This window comes from Glycine soja, chromosome 1 (assembly GCF_004193775.1).
Source record: "Glycine soja cultivar W05 chromosome 1, ASM419377v2, whole genome shotgun sequence".
Taxonomy (NCBI): domain Eukaryota; kingdom Viridiplantae; phylum Streptophyta; class Magnoliopsida; order Fabales; family Fabaceae; genus Glycine; species Glycine soja.
In genome coordinates, this window is record NC_041002.1 from 15,126,808 (window position 1) to 15,141,346 (window position 14,539).

Genomic DNA, 14,539 nt, shown 5'->3' on the forward strand with positions numbered 1-14,539 from the left:
GCTAATACCTTCCCCGTGCGTAAATACAACTCCCGAACCTTTCACTTAAAGTTCTTAGACCACGTCTTTTCTGGTTTTTCCGACGTTTTCCTCAAATAAACGTTGGTGGCGACTCCGTGCGTTTTCCTTCCTTGGAAGATGCGCCCGTGAGTCTCGCGTCGCCCCCCCCCCCCCCCGAAGGGTAGGTTGCGACAGCCGCGAACACATCTCTGGCTTCATCCTCCGTAACTTTTGCTTGACCGCGGAACACTCGGGTTTCAGAGGTAAACAATGCTACACAATGTCGGGGTTTAAACCAGGCATATCTTGGTATGACCATGCGAAGATATCTTGGTAGTCCCGCAGTAAGACTTCCAATTCATCTCGGATTGGTGTGGTCATGCCCGTACCCACTTTTGCCTCTTTCTTCTCATTGCCAACACCTAAGTTTACGACTTCCGTTTCTTCTTCGTGCGGCTTCATCTCTTGGTCTTCCTGAGCGACCATCCTTTCTAGCTTAGGGGGAAATTCCATACCTTCTTCTTCTTCAACCTGAAGCCGATTCACTTCTCGTTCAAAATCGACAGCAGGGTCCTCGGTATTAAAGCTTCACAAGACTCGTCATCAGATCTGTATCATTTAAATGTGACAGAAATAAACATGCAAATGAATAAGAATGGGTGGAGGCGCAAGAACAGATGAAGGAAAGATCTTTATATTATATTCTTTAATAGCAAAAGACATAACGCCTTAACAAGGAGAGGACCCTAAAGCCTAGGCCCAGCTGTAGGGTTAAAACTAAAGCATTACATTGTGCCCGCCATGGAAACTTCGGGTCGTTCCACGACTTTCCAATTTCCCAATTGAAAATCAGGAAGGCACGGCCGCACCCAGTCTAAACGTTCTCGAGGGGCCTCGTCGTATATCACGGTGACTTGCTCTTCATGTCTCAAGCCTGCACTCATGAAGCTTTTACTGATATGGAAAGGAGGGACCTCCCTCGCTTGTGGCCTTAGTTGCGGGCTCGTGCCCCTGCTCCTCCTTTCTATGATGCTCCTTCTCACATCAGTCCAGGTGGGCATATAACCTAGCCCAAACTTTCCGTGGTTTTCCTTCACGTCCATTAACCTGGCCATGCCATTATTATTCTTTCCCAAGCCCATTCCGGGCTCATAGTCATGCCCTAACATCACCCGGGCCACCATCATTGCCGCGCCAGACATGTGGGACCGCATCGGGAGGTGTTGCTTACCACCTCAAAGGACTGGAAAGTCGTTTCCAAAGACTCTTCCGTGACTTCCACATATGGCATAAAAGAGGGGCAGCTTACCAGAACATCCTCCTCCCTTAAAACAATGACTAAGTGCCCCTCCACAATAAATTTCAGTTTTTGGTGGAGCGTTGAGGGGACGACTCCCACCGAGTGAATCCATGGTCGGCCCAACAAGCAACTATAGGCTGGGTTAGTGTCTGTCATACCCTAATTTCGTCCGGGGACCTTTGCTTGATGACATGCGACCTTTCTTTGGTCCTTGCGAGGTGCTTGGCACCCATCATTAGGCAATTTGTGAAATTCCAGGACATGCCGGAAAACCAAAAAAATATTGATGCACAATTTGTAAGTTTCCGTGATACACCGGAAACCAAATGGAAGCATCGTTGCGTAATTAAGTGAGGTTCCGTAACATTTCGTAAGTCAAAAAGGGGATGATTATGTAATCCACAAGGTTCCGTAACATTACGGAAAGAAAACAAGTATCGTTACGAAATTCGTAAGTTTCCGTAACTTTACGAAAAAGAATCACCAAAAAAAAGCAGAGGGGGGGTGTACTTAGTAAAAATGGGGGTGCAAATAGCACCCAGGCCCACTTAGGCCCTCCAGAATATTCCTCCAGAAGGCTGTTGCTTCTGGAGGAAGCAACCTGGCTCGCCTGGGCGAGCTGGGCGGCAACCACCTCCCCTATTTTGCTATAAATAGGGGAGGAAGTGAAGAAGAAAAGGGTTCAGCCCTTTAGGCATTTCTCTCTCTTTCGAATTTGCTTGGAAAAATTGTTTCCGTGAAGAAAATCTAAGCCGAGGCGCTTCCGAAACGTTTCCGTAACGTTTTCCGTGAAGAAATTCGCAAAGGTTTCAACCGTTCTTCGACATTCTTCATTCGTTCTTCATCGTTCTTCGATCTTCAACGGGTAAGTACCTTGAACCAAGCTTTTCGATTCATTCTATGTACCCACGGTGGTCCACATTATGTTTTGTGTATTTTTATTCCCGTTTCGTTTACTTTTTATACCCCCTCTTGACGTGCTTAAGCCATTTTACTTAAGTCATTTCTCGCTTAACTTAAAAATAAAATCAATTTCCACCGAACGTTTGAATTGTATTGTCCGTTAACTTCGGTTAAAATGAATTCCGACCGTTCGGTCGTGCCATAACCACGTTGGAAATAAAAAAAAATGTTAGACAAGTGGCCTCAGATATCTTAAGAAGGGGGGGTTGAATTAAGATATTGCAAGCTGTTTCCCCTAATTAAAAATCTATTTCACTTTTTACACAAGTTATGAATTCCCTTAATGACAATCTTCTTAAATGTTAATTCAAATGAAGCAACTTGAATATGAATATAAAGCAATAATAAATAAAGGAGATTAAGGGAAGAGAAAATGCAAACTCAGTTTTATACTGGTTCGGCCACACCCTTGTGCCTACGTCCAGTCCCCAAGCAACCCGCTTGAGAGTTCCACTATCTTGTAAATTCTTTTTACAAGTTCTAAACACACAAGGACAATCCTTCCTTTGTGTTTAGAGATCCTTTACAACAAGAGACTCACAGTCTCTTAATCCCTTAGAGAATGAGAAGAAGAAGAGGAACAAATCTCTCTAGAAAGAGATGGATTTTACAGATTGAGCACTCAAATAATTCCTTAATGAATTGCAATCAAGTTGGCCAAGGAATTCTTAAGAGGATAAAATGAATTTGCTCTTTGAGAGGATAAACACTTTGTTGTTATGAAAATCTCTCAGCAATTTCGTGTTTAAGTCACATATATATATAGACCATTGGTGGTCATGAGTAAAGCCTTTGAAAAGTTGTGACTCTTGAAATTATTTTTCTGAAATTCCTGTCTGGTAATCGATTACAGTAATTGTGTAATCGATTACAGCTTTTAAAATTTGAATTAAAACGTTTACTAACTGCTGGTAATCGATTACCAAAATTGTGTAATCGATTACACAGTCTAAAATTTCGAATTCAAATTTTTATAGCTGTTATAAAACGTATTTGGCCACTGGTAATCGATTACATCCTCTAGTAATCGATTACCAGAGAGTAAAACCTTTGAAAAACACTTTTTATTTTAAATCACTTGGCCAAACCTTTGCTAATTCAATTAGGAATTCCCTTCCTAATATTCTAGTGATCATCTTGATGTTGTGACTTGTAATCTTGAAGTATTGTCTTGAATTTTAATCTTGAAAAGCCGATTTGCATCAATTGCAACACATCATCATGATCATCATCAAAACATCAAAGCCAATTGCATCTACAATCTCCCCCTTTTTGATGATGACAATACAATACCTGAAATCAAGATTCAAGCAAACAACAAACAATTGTATATAGATAAAAATGTGCATCCGTTTTCTCCCCCTATATTTCGGAATACATGATCACTTGATTTCTAAGTTTGTTAAGTTTTTTCTTAAGCTTTTGCTACAACCTTTTTCTCCCCCTTTGGCAACATCAAAAAACCAAAGAACTCGGAAATCAACACAGTTATAACAATGGAGTAGCAAGATATAAGTATCAGAGTATTAAATACAATAAGCCAAACTCATAATCAAGAAATAATCAAACCAGAATTCAAATAACATAAAATGTCAACAACCACAAAATATCCAAGACTGAAATTTAAAAAAAAACAAGATAAATAAGCAAAGTACTTAGCATAATAATGTAAATTCTAAGAAAACTAAAAGCCAAAATACACGGCTTATAAAAGATAAATAATCAGAACCTAAAATCTAAGAAGACGGAGGAGGTGGTGGAAGATCGAAACTCTGACGAATGTATCCGACATCCTCTTCAAGCTGTGTAAGACGAATGTCCATACCGGCAAAGCGTGAATCTAACGAGTCAAAGCGGTCACCAACATATGAACGAAGACCCCGTAATTCGGAGAGGACTTCATTCATGAGTGCGGAATCTTCACGTTGAGGAGGAGGTGAAGGAGTACGTTCATCTTGAGGAGGGAGTGCATCCTTCTTCAGCCATTGTCCATTCCGATCTTTACGATACCCAAAGGAGGTCACTGCTCCAGCACCAATTGCAAAGGAACGCTTGACTTGAACAAAGGGTTCATCATCAAGCGGAATTTGAAAATGACGCAAAAACAGAGTAATCAGATGTGGATAAGGAAGAGGTGCATTGGCCCGTAATGCCTTATGCATTCGGTACCGAACCAAATGGGCCCAGTCGATCTGACGACCGGTTAGAAAAGCCCACATAAGAATCAAATCCTCCTCAGAGGCTTGTGCTAAATTTGAAGACCGAGGAAGCAAAATTCTAACAATGATATAATGCATGATGCGATTATCAAAAGTTAATGACCCGGCCAACAATCTACCGGTCATTTCAGCTTGATCATTGCAGACCATGCGACGAGCATCATGACTCGAATAATCGAATTTCCAGTCATCAACAATGGTGCCCTCAAAAGGTGCACCTTGACTGGGTAAATGAGTCAAAGAAAAGAAAAGTGACTGATTAATGATCATAGAAGTACCATGCACCTCAGACATAATAATACCATCCTGAATTTTTAAATTGCAGTAGAAGACCTTTACAAGTTCAGGATAATATGGCAATTTAAATGACATGAAATCAACAAGACCAGAATTTTGAAACACTTGATAGCAATCAAACGTTTCATCATTAAAGAACTCTACGTCTAGGTACTTAGGGTCTAAGATTATTCTAGAAGAAAACTGAGAAAGGTACCGTAGACGTTGATCATCGGATGAAAACAATGTTGATGATCTTGGAGATGACAAAGAAGGAGGAATAGGTGCTGTGGGTGCTCCGGATGGGCCGTGACGGCGATGGGCAGCAGCGGTAGCGGTGGAGGATGATCCCTTTCTCTTCTTTGATGGCTCTGCCATTTGATGAAGTTTTTCTGGATTTTGATCGGTGGAAGTGAAAGAGGAGTGAAAAAGAGGAAGATTGGGCTTTACGGGACGTGATTTGGTGAAGAATTGAGTGAGAATCGAAGGTTTGAAGTTCTAGGTATGGAGGAAAACGTGGAGGAAGCTTTGGCTGCGCAGCAGCTCTGATTTCGTGAGTATTTATAGAAGATGACGCATTGTAATCGATTACAGGTATTGGTAATCGATTACATGCCCAATAAGCCTTCTGGTAATCGATTACAGGATGTTGTAATCGATTACAGGCTGCCTGTTCATGTGTAATCGATTACACTGATTGGTAATCGATTACCAGAGCCTATCCTAGGCTAGTTTCTAAGAGAATATCTATATTTATGCTCAAATACATCCTATATGTCTAATTTTCACTACTAATACACTAAATTCAATCATTCAATTACTATATACACAAGAAATCATAAATTCTATCATAAAAACAAGAATTCAAACAAGATCAAACAAAATAATCTACAATCAAAAGGTAAAAAGTAAATCAACCAATCAATCAACCAATCAATCAACCAATCAATTCCTATTTTTCTAAATCTCTTACATCTAAGAGACCTAATTCTCTTCTAATAGAGAAAAACACTTCCTTGGGGAGAGGTTTAGTGAAAATATCAGCAAGTTGATTCTTAGTATCAACAAATTCTAATACACAATCTCCCTTTAAGACATGATCTCTAAGAAAGTGGTGTCTAATCTCTATGTGTTTAGTTCTTGAATGTTGAACTGGGTTTTTGGATAGATTTATGGCACTAGTATTATCACACTTAATAGGTATGCGATCAAGAATGATGCCATAGTCAGATAATTGTTGCTTCATCCATAAAATTTGTGCACAACAACTACCGGCAGAGATATACTCCGCTTCAGCAGTAGATAAAGCAACACTGTTTTGTTTCTTACTATGCCATGAGACAAGAGCCGATCCAATAAATTGACAAGTTCCACTTGTACTTTTTCTATCAGTTTTAGATCCGGCAAAATCAGAATCAGAATATCCTATTAAGTTACATGTTGAATTCTTAGGATACCATAATCCTATATTGATTGTTCCTAATAGATATCTCATGATTCTCTTTACTGCACTTAGATGTGATTGTTTGGGGTTGGATTGAAACCTAGCACACATGCATACACTAAACATAATGTCAGGTCTACTAGCAGATAAATAAAGAAGAGATCCGATCATACCTCGATATTGTTTTATGTCTATAGACTGACCAGATTCATCTTTATCTAAGTAACAATTAGTGCTCATCGGTGTAGACATGTGTTTTGCACTATCCATTCCAAATCTTTTGATCAATTCCTTGCAGTATTTGGATTGATTGATGAATATACCTTCTTGAGTTTGCTTGATTTGTAATCCCAGAAAGTACTTTAGTTCTCCCATCATTGACATTTCAAATTCACTTTGCATATCAAGGGAAAACTCCTTGCACAATGAATCATTAGTGGATCCAAAAATTATATCATCAACATATATTTGAACCAACAAAATATCATTATGCTTTCTCTTTATGAATAATGTGGTATCCACTTTACCTCTGGAGAATTCTTTTTCAAGAAGAAAATTACTTAATCGTTCATACCATGCCCTAGGGGCTTGTTTCAAACCATAAAGAGCCTTTTGTAATTTATAAACATGGTTTGGTTTATCAGAAATTTCAAAACCAGGGGGTTGTTCAACATATACCTCTTCTTGAATTAAGCCATTTAGAAAGGCACTCTTAACATCCATTTGATAAAGTTTAAAGTTCATTATGGATGCATATGCCAAAAGCATTCTAATGGCTTCTAATCTTGCAACAGGAGCATATGTTTCTTCATAGTCTATCCCCTCTTCTTGATTATACCCTTTTGCTACTAACCTGGCTTTATTTCTAATAATTATACCATGTTCATCTAATTTATTTCTAAAAACCCATTTTGTTCCAATGACAGGATAATTTTCAGGTTTTTCTACTAATTTCCATACATTGTTTCTTTCAAATTGGTTTAGTTCTTCTTGCATGGCAATGATCCAATTATCATCTACTATGGCTTCTTTTATATTTTTAGGTTCAATCATAGATACAAAAGCCATATTATTGCATAAATCTTTAAGAGAATGTCTAGTTGTTACCCCTTTTGAGATATCACCAATAATGTTGTCGAGGGGATGATCTCTTGAAGTTTTCCATTCTCTTGGGAGTGCATCATTGGATTTGCCTTCTTCTGGAGGATCTTCATTGTTTCCTTTGTCATTTCCTTTGGAATCTTGTTCATGAATGTTCATATGTTCTAAAGAATCTGCAATGTCATCTAGCATATTCTTTGTTGACAATATAGCATTAGATTCATCAAAGGTAACATGAATGGATTGCTCTATATTCATAGTTCTCTTATTATATATTCTATATGCTTTGCTTTGTAAAGAATATCCAAGAAAAATGCCTTCATCAGATTTTGCATCGAATTTTCCTAGATTATCTTTACCATTATTAAGTACAAAGCACTTGCAACCAAAAACATGTAGATGAGAAATATTAGGTTTTCTACCGTTAAATAACTCATATGGGGTTTTCTTTAAAATAGGTCTTATCAAGGCTCTATTCATGATGTAACATGCAGTATTGACAGCTTCAGCCCAAAAATACTTTGGAAGAGAAGTATCATTTAATAAAGTTCTTGCAATTTCTTCCAATGACCTATTTTTCCTCTCAACAACTCCATTTTGTTGAGGAGTTCTTGGTGGGAAAAATTATGTTCAATACCATGTTCATCACAAAATAATTCAAAATCTTTATTTTCAAATTCACCCCCATGATCACTTCTAATGGATGCAATCTTGAGATTTTTCTTGTTTTGTATGACTTTAGCAAGTTTCCTAAATGCATGGAATGAATCACTTTTATGTGTAATAAATAATGTCCAAGTATATCTAGAGAAATCATCAACTATAACTAAAGCATAGTAATTTCCTCCAAAACTCATGGTTCTAGATGGACCAAATAGATCCATATGCAATAACTGTAATGGTCGAGTGGTTGAAACAACATTTTTAGATTTGAATGAGACTCTTGTTTGTTTGCCCTTTTGACATGCATCGCATAATTTATCTTTTTCAAATTTCAATTTAGGCAAACCAACTACTAAATCTTTTGAAATTAATTTATTTAAGTGATCCATGTTTATGTGAGCAATTCTTTTATGCCATAACCATGGATCATCATCTTTACTAAGAAAGCAATGATTGTTTTCTTGTTTTATGCTTAAGTCTATCATGTAAACATTATTGACTCTATGTCCTACATGCTTTATATTAATGTCATGCTTATGTTCTATAAGACATTTCTGAGAATCAAATGATACTAGATAGCCTTTGTCACATAGTTGACTAACGCTAAGCAGGCTATGCTTAAGGCCTTCAACAAGTAGAACATTTTCAATGGAGTTTGAAGAATTTGTACCTATTTTACCCACTCCAAGAATTCTACCTTTGTTGTTGTCACCATATGTTACATGCCCGCTTTTCTTTGGAGATATGTGTGTAAAATTTGATGCATCTCCAGTCATATGTTTTGAGCATCCGCTATCTATGTACCACTTCTTTCTCAAAGATACCTGCATAATCAAGTTTTTGACTTAGGTACCCAAATTTTATTGGGTCCTTGCATGTTAGTATTAACTGAGGATCCTTTTGGGACCCATATCATTTTAATATTACTGTAATTTTTCTTGAAGTAGCAAGTTGATATGCCATGTCCTCTTCTTCCACAGTAAAAACAAGTGATAGAATTAGAATTACATTTTTGTGTGGAAGTGGAAAAGTTTTTATGAACCTTTTGTAGTTTTTCAGATTTATACCCTAGTCCATTTTTATTAGACACATATCTTTGTTTACTTAATATAACATCTAAATTATTTCTACTATATGAAAATTTTGCAAGTGAATTTTTTAACTCTTTAATTTCTTTTACATATTTATCACAACAACTACAAGAATCTGTTATTTCTTGTCATTAATAGTGGAGATATTAACTTTTTCATTTGTTTTAGAGATTGAGACTTCATTTCTTAGAAGATCTAATTCTTTGTTTAATTTTGAAATTTCATTTTCTAAATTTGAAATTGTTTTCTTTGATGATGAAACTAATTTTGCAAGTTTAATTGATTCTTTATGCAAATCAGCAAATGCATCTTGCAATTCATCAAAAGAAATAGATAAGTTGTTTGAAGATGTTACCTCTTCATCACTTTCGTAACTTTTTGCCATAAGGCAAAGATTTATCTCTTCATTTTCAGAATCATCAGAGGATTCCAAATCATTTTCATCCCATGTGATGTATGCTTTCTTTAGTTTCTTCTCACTATGATTTTTCTTTTCAGATTTTTCCATCTTTTTCTTGAAGATGGGACAATCAACCCTCAGATGTCCAGGTTGATTGCATTCAAAGCATTTTAGAGTAGAGGATGAATTTTCTGTCCTTCTCTTTGATTTAAAATTTGGTCGCCTCTGATTTCCTCTTACTTTAAGAAATTTGTTGAATCTTTTTACAAAGAAACTTAGATCATCATCATCATCTGCATCATTATCCTGATCACTTTCTTCTTGAATTGAGGATGATGCTTTAAGAGCAATTCCTTTCTTTTTCTTGTCATTTTCTTCATTTTGGTGCAATCTCAATAGTTCCATCTCATGTTCCTGCAACTTACCAAATAAAGTGGCAAGAGACATGTTAGACAAATCTCTTGATTCAGAAATAGCCGTTACTTTGGGTTGCCATTCTCTACTTAAACATCTTAGCACCTTGTTTATAAGATCTTCATTTTGAAATTCTTTGCCTAAGGCTGCTAGATGATTTACTATATGTGTAAATCTCTTTTGCATACTTTGAATATTTTCATTTGTATTCATTCTAAATAATTCATACTCATGAGTTAGTGCATTTATCCTAGATCTTCTAACATCTGTAGTTCCTTCATGTGTTAATCGAAGAGTGTCCCACATTTCCTTAGCACTCTTACAATTTGAAACTCTGAAATATTCATCCATTCCTAGGGCAGATGTTATTATGTTTTTGGCTTTTAGGTTGTATTGTACTCGTTTTCTATCCTCTTCAGACCATCTATCTCTAGGTTTTTCTATGGTTATGCTTTCACTTGATGAACTACCATCTATTGAAACTCTTTCTACTGTGGTGGGTATATAAGGCCCTATTTCAATGGCTTCCCAGATATTTAGATCTATTGCCTCGATAAAAATTTGCATTCGGGTTTTCCAGTAGTGGTAACCCTCTCCATTAAAGATTGGAGGTCTATTGATAGAATTCCCTTCTGGAAATAAGGAATTTGCTGAGGCCATCTTTTTCTTGAAGCTTCTAAACTTTGTACAAGAATGAAGCTCTGATACCACTTGTTAGACAAGTGGCCTCAGATATCTTAAGAAGGGGGGGTTGAATTAAGATATTGCAAGCTGTTTCCCCTAATTAAAAATCTATTTCACTTTTTACACAAGTTATGAATTCCCTTAATGACAATCTTCTTAAATGTTAATTCAAATGAAGCAACTTGAATATGAATATAAAGCAATAATAAATAAAGGAGATTAAGGGAAGAGAAAATGCAAACTCAGTTTTATACTGGTTCGGCCACACCCTTGTGCCTACGTCCAGTCCCCAAGCAACCCGCTTGAGAGTTCCACTATCTTGTAAATTCTTTTTACAAGTTCTAAACACACAAGGACAATCCTTCCTTTGTGTTTAGAGATCATTTACAACAAGAGACTCACAGTCTCTTAATCCCTTAGAGAATGAGAAGAAGAAGAGGAACAAATCTCTCTAGAAAGAGATGGATTTTACAGATTGAGCACTCAAATAATTCCTTAATGAATTGCAATCAAGTTGGCCAAGGAATTCTTAAGAGGATAAAATGAATTTGCTCTTTGAGAGGATAAACACTTTGTTGTTATGAAAATCTCTCAGCAATTTCGTGTTTAAGTCACATATATATATAGACCATTGGTGGTCATGAGTAAAGCCTTTGAAAAGTTGTGACTCTTGAAATTATTTTTCTGAAATTCCTGTCTGGTAATCGATTACAGTAATTGTGTAATCGATTACAGCTTTTAAAATTTGAATTAAAACGTTTACTAACTGCTGGTAATCGATTACCAAAATTGTGTAATCGATTACACAGTCTAAAATTTCGAATTCAAATTTTTATAGCTGTTATAAAACGTATTTGGCCACTGGTAATCGATTACATCCTCTGGTAATCGATTACCAGAGAGTAAAACCTTTGAAAAACACTTTTTATTTTAAATCACTTGGCCAAACCTTTGCTAATTCAATTAGGAATTCCCTTCCTAATATTCTAGTGATCATCTTGATGTTGTGACTTGTAATCTTGAAGTATTGTCTTGAATTTTAATCTTGAAAAGCCGATTTGCATCAATTGCAACACATCATCATGATCATCATCAAAACATCAAAGCCAATTGCATCTACAAAAAAGAGGTAAAAAAATAATATAATAATAAAAAAAAACATCTTTTAGCAAAATAAAGCGGAAAATCAATCGGACGTTTTCTCTTTGGGATTTCTCATTCTTAATCGAATTGACTAATAACTAAAGTGAAACTAAGGCTAAAATCAACTCGCCTAGTCAAGCTCGTCCACAAAAATAGGTTTTCGAAGTTTGTCATTTCAAATTCTCATTAAGTAAAATGGATCATTTTCAAGGTCCAACGCCTTAAAAATGATCACCTCTTAAGTAAAAAAGAATCACTTGATAAGAAAGAACTACGTAGGTCTGATTTTCTCATCCCAATTGAGGAATACGTAGGAGCAAAGGGAAACACCCTTGTCGACCACAAAAAAGAGAAAAAATATAAAAAGGGTATAAAGGATATAAGGACATAAAAGGGAACGTAAAAATCAAAGTCATGTTTGCACATTCGATTAAAGGCTGTCGTCCCTTGTGACGGACGTGTGGGGTGCTAATACCTTCCCCGCGCGTAAATACAACTCCCGAACCTTTCACTTAAAAGTTCGTAGATCGCCGTCTTTTCCGGTTTTTCCGACGTTTTCCTCAAATAAACGTTGGTGGCGACTCCGCGCGTATTCCTTTCGTGGAACACGCATCCCGCGAGTCACGCGTCGCCCTCCCGCCGAAGGGTAGGTTGCGACAGTTGGCGACTCTACTGGGGAATGTTTTTAGAGAGTTAGGCCATTTTATTTTGTGCAATGTTTTACCATGACTTATCCCTTTGTTAGTTTCCCTTCATTATGTTCTTGTGTGTATAAGCTCTTTATTGCTTTTAGTACGTTTTGAAATGTATGCATGAAATAGATATTTATTCATTTGATGCACACAAACACCAACACTATTTGCATACACTGTGAGTGAAAAAGGGCCCTATACCCGGGTTCGTGGGAACATAAGGAGTGGAGGTGAATCTGTGATCATGCTAGGTCTCCGACTTGCTTGATTACAGTGAACCCTCATCTAGAGCTTTTCTCTTTGAAAACTTATTGTTGCTAGTAGTCCCTACTGCTACAATATGTTCTTCAAAGAGGATAATACCTCTAGAAACCATCAAAAGAGATATGACTACCTTGGGGTTATCACTAAATGCCTAGTTAGTTCTCTCCCTTATAGGTCCCTTAAATAGGGGCACGAGCAGACACGCTGCGTGCCATTTTTCACACTGCCATGCATAAGTATCATATACCCTTTTGCTTATGTTCAGTGAATATTGTCATACTGTGTACATTCCGCATTGTCCGACTGTCTCATTTAATTGAGCATTTCCATGCAAATCCTATATGGTAAAGCATTGATCTTGGAATTAGATCTAATGTAAAAGGTTCCTTTAGGCATTCTAAACACTTTAGTGACTGTGCTGTAATTGATTACAATTTAAGAAGTGAGTTACTGAAGCAATTTATCACTTGGCAAAATCGATTACGTAGAGAACTGTAATCTCTTGATTTCTTCTAAAATCTCGGAATCAAAATGCATTAATTTAGTGAATTATTTAAGACTAGCACCAATTGTTAGTAATCATTACATTAACCTGTATGAATCATAAGCAATTGAATAAGTCTTCTCAAATTGTCCATAGACTTTTATCTTGCATCATGATGATATCAAGTTGTTCACCATATTGAGTGAAAAGTGTTTCTTGTTCTCTGATCATTTAACTTGTCTGACCTGATTTAGAGGGAATACTGCTCAACTTTATGAGAACATTGAAAATAAAAATTCACTTGTAGATGCAATTGTTTGATGTTTTGATGATGATCATGATGATGTTTGCAATTGATGCAAATGGCTTTTCAAGATTAAAATTCAAGACAATACTTCAAGATTACAAGTCACAACATCAAGATGATCACTAGAATATTAGGAAGGGAATTCCTAATTGAATTAGCAAAGGTTTGGCCAAGTGATTTAAAATAAAAAGTGTTTTTCAAAGGTTTTACTCTCTGGTAATCGATTACCAGAGGATGTAATCGATTACCAGTGGCCAAATACTTTTATAACAGCTATAAAAATTTGAATTCGAAATTTTAGCTGTGTAATCGATTACACAATTTTGGTAATCGATTACCAGCAGTTAGTAAACGTTTTAATTCAAATTTTAAAAGCTGTAATCGATTACACAATTACTGTAATCGATTACCAGACAGGAATTTCAGAAAAATAATTTCAAGAGTCACAACTTTTCAAAGGCTTTACTCATGACCACCAATGGTCTATATATATGTGACTTAAACACGAAATTGCTCAGAGATTTTCAGAACAACAAAGTGTTTATCCTCTCAAAGAGCAATTCATTTTATCCTCTTAAGAATTCCTTGGCCAATTCAATTGCAATTCATTAAGGAATTATTGAGTGCTCAATCTGTAAAATCCATCTCTTTCTAGAGAGATTTGTTCCTCTTCTTCTTCTCATTCTCTAAGGGATTAAGAGACTGTGAGTCTCTTGTTGTAAAGGATCTCTAAACACAAAGGAAGGATTGTCCTTGTGTGTTTAGAACTTGTAAAAGGAATTTACAAGATAGTGGAACTCTCAAGCGGGTTGCTTGGGGACTGGACGTAGGCACAAGGGTGTGGCCGAACCAGTATAAAACTGAGTTTGCATTTTCTCTTCCCTTAATCTCTTTATTTATTATTGCTTTATATTCATATTCAAGTTGCTTCATTTGAATTAATATTTAAGAAGATTGTCATTAAGGGAATTCATAACTTGAGTAAAAAGTGAAATAGATTTTTAATTAGGGGAAACAGTTTGGAATATCTTAATTCAACCCCCCCTTCTTAAGATATCTGAGGCCACTTGTCTAACAAGTGGTATCAGAGCTTC